The following is a 3621-nucleotide window of genomic DNA, read 5'->3' as shown; positions in this document are numbered from 1 at the left end:
GATTCACACGAAAGGAAATGAATCTAAAAGTGATAGTATTTAAGCAGCATTTGAAGGAAGTGACAGGCGATGACTCACACCAATCTGTGCTGGGCATCAACTATTCACTATATTTATTAATAACTTAGATAACATGGTCGAGAGCATGTTCCCCTTGCCTTTTCGGAAGCCTCACCAGCTCAACTAAATTCAGCCTTCAAGTGTAAATGGAAGGCATGAGATTGAATTTCTAGGGTCTGGGACTAGAACATCACTCAAAATTTTGATTTTTGATGCTTGATTTGGCTAACACAAGGGCCAAATAAGTGAAAAAAAATCTGGAAAATTTCTCTATGATCCCTCTCAGAGGTCAAACTTATTCCAGGAGACCACACAGATCATGACTGAGATTAATTGGTTTCTATCTCTTGTATGATGATATGAAGCTTCAGTTCGTCAAGTCTGGTTGCATCCACCTTTTTGAGATAGGAGAATGTTTCTGGGTGTATTGCATTAACAGGCTTTGTTTCAGTATTCCCATCACAGCATTTGTGAAATTGACAGGAGTTGGAATTAGAGTCAGCTCCAAAATACTAGGAAACACATGGAATCAGGTATTGAGTATAAAATTCCAGCCACTGGCCAAAGTTCCACTTTGCCCCCGACTCGCCCCAAAAACCACTGTTCCCCTGGAAGTTGTGGGCCCAGGAGTGTATTGTTGTCATTCCATCCTTTGTCAACTGTTGGTCCATGCTGAAAGGGCACTTTGTTAACCCTGAGATGCAATCCACCCAATTCACGACATGGGTAATGTTGGGATTTGGCGGAGGTGGGGAGGCAGGGAGCTGCAGCGTACATGGGTCATGATAGTTAAGAGATTGCCCAAACTGCAACATCTTCTTCAATGCAAAAAAATCACACTCTTTTTTGCTATCAAATTACTTAAACAGGGCTCATTTACATTGTTTAACACAAATTAACCATGAACATGTTGATTGGTTACATTTCCAGAACCAATTAAGTACTCAGTGAGGAGCACTGTGATTGACTGCAGTCTACAAATTTCTGTCTGTTAAAGGGGGTGGTGACTTCCTGAATTTGGTTGTACGCAAAATGCAATATTGCAAGTTACGGAAAAATGTGGCATTTACCTGTAACGACCCTTCTCCCTCTCTAGATTGAAAAATACGTTTGCCGAACACTATTTCATGAAGTTAGTGCCCCTCTTAACTAACACACCACTGGACACTTTGAGGGGAATTTTTACTTACCCAGTCCATCAGAAAGTCGTGCAGTTTTAACTCCACAAAGCGTTAGTGATGTCACCAATTGGTTCCTCGCACGGAAGCCAGCCTGAATGGCAGGCTGGGCCTCCAGTCGGGTGCGGAGCTGATCAGTAAAGGCCACAGCAGCAGGTTTGTCATGCTGTGGATGGTGAGGACAATGAAGCCGACCGGGGCTGTTTGCGATGGTGTGGAGGAGGAGGGATTGATCGGGTGGGCTGCCAATCTCGAGGTTGGGGGGATGTTGGAGGCCTTGGGGTGGGAGGCAGTCTCATGGTAAAGGGGATAGTGGACTGGGAAGGGGGATCGGAGGCCTGGAGTGGGTGAGGGGGGCGCTGGTGTGGGGCATAATAAAACAAAATTTGACACTGAGCCATATTAAGAGGGATTAGGGCAGATGAGCAAAAGTTTGATCAAAGGGATAGGTTTTAAGGAGTGTCTTAAAGGAGGAAAGTGTGGTAGAGAGACAGAAAAGTGTAAGGAGGGAATTCCAGAGCTTAGGGCCTAGGCAACTGAAGGCACAGCTACTAAAGGTGGAGCAATTTAAACTGGGGATGCACAAGAGGCCAGAATTAGATGAGCACATATATATCAGAATGTTGAAGGAGATTTCAGAGATAGGGAGGGGTGAAGCCATGGAGGGATTTGAAAATGAGGATGATAATTTTAAAATCGAGTTATTGCTTAACCCGGAATCAGTGGGTTAGTAGGTCAACAAGCACAGGAGTGATAGGTGAATGGGATTTGATGAGTGTCAGGACATGGACAGCAGAGTTTGGGAGGGTGGAATGTGGGAGGATGACCAGGGAAGCACTGGAATAATTTAGTCTAGAGATAACAAAGGCATGAATAAGGGTTTCAGAATAGATGAGCAGAGACAGGGGCAGAGTTGGGCATTGTTACATGAGTGGAAATAGATGGTCTCAGTGGTGGCTTGGATATGTAGTTGAAAGCTCATCCTGGGGTCAACTATGACACCACAGTTGCAAGCAGACTGGTTCAGCCATCGACAGTTGCCAGGGAAGGGATGGAGTCAGTAACTTGGGAATGGAATTTATGGCAGGGACTGAAGACTAAGACTTTGGTCTTCCCAATATTTAATTGGAGGAATTTTCTGATCATCTAGTACTGGATGTTGGACAAGCAGTCTGAAAATTTGGAGTCAGTAGAAGGGTCAAGCGAGGTATTAATGAGGTAGAAGGGGATCTGTACCCCAGCACAAGTCAGCGTTTGTGGAACTATATCTCAGCAAGCCATCAATAGCTGTGGAACTAACGCCCAATAAAAAAAAATCAGTGGTTGAATTAGAGGTGAAAAGCTGAGCAAAAATATTAATAGGCAGTGTAGTCTTGAGGGAGGGGAAAGGTTAGATTGAAATAGCAATCTGTATTTTCTGCTGGCAAGTCTATGTGACTTTGCATGACTGGTTTATCAACTTTAGTTTGTTACAGTGTGTTTCCTGGCCAAAAATTGACTTTCCTGCCCTGTAGTTCATTTCTCTGCTGTTTACGAATCTCATATCTCACAGCTTGCACACACTCCCAGCTATTCAACTGTGACAGGCACATCACCCAAACACATTGCACCACACTCACAGACAAAACATCCTTCTCTCTTGCAGGACAAGGTGGCCCTAATAGGCAGCAGCAGCAGTTAACCAGCAGAAGGTAAACATGGCTGCATGTACCAACACTCGAGGAGGAGATGGTGCTGGAAATAATTGGAGTGGCCACCATTGAGGGAGTGGCCATTGAGGGCACTGAAACCATCAAGGATAACTGCCTAATCCACCCTCTCACATCCCACTTCACCCTCACTCTGCAATCTACTATGATTAACAAGTTGCAGATGGTGTAATCATTCACCCCTCACTGTCTCCCCCTTCCCTCCCCCAGTCATGTCCTTTTGTCTTTATGTTTTCAGATACACAAGAAATACTATTTGACCAGATAGTGTTTCGGGAGGTTGAAGATCTAGAGGGAGAAAAGACTGATGAGGAAGAAATCCCATCACTCACCTTGACATTCGCAACCACCAACTCAGATATTGGCACTGTGCACAACTTAGAGGATAGCATAGAGTGGAATCTGCATGTGGTGAGTCACCGGACATGAGTGAGCTGCAGCCAGGGCAGGGAGGAAAGGATAGTGCAGGTGCCGGCTCCCTGGAGGACAAGGTCGCAGACGAGTTCTGTTGCAGAGGACTCAGGTGAGAACTTTGATGGCGCGGCATATAGGAAAAGGCTAAAGGACATGCACAGAGAAATGCTTGGTGCATTGGCTGGCCTGCTAGAAAGCTTAATGTCACTGTCAAGGAGCATGGAGGAGTCCCGCACATGGCTTCGTGCAGAGCTTGGAGC

This window comes from Heterodontus francisci, chromosome 11 (genome assembly GCF_036365525.1).
Source record: "Heterodontus francisci isolate sHetFra1 chromosome 11, sHetFra1.hap1, whole genome shotgun sequence".
In the NCBI taxonomy this organism is placed as follows: Eukaryota; Metazoa; Chordata; class Chondrichthyes; order Heterodontiformes; family Heterodontidae; genus Heterodontus; species Heterodontus francisci.
This window is presented reverse-complemented; position numbering follows the sequence as displayed.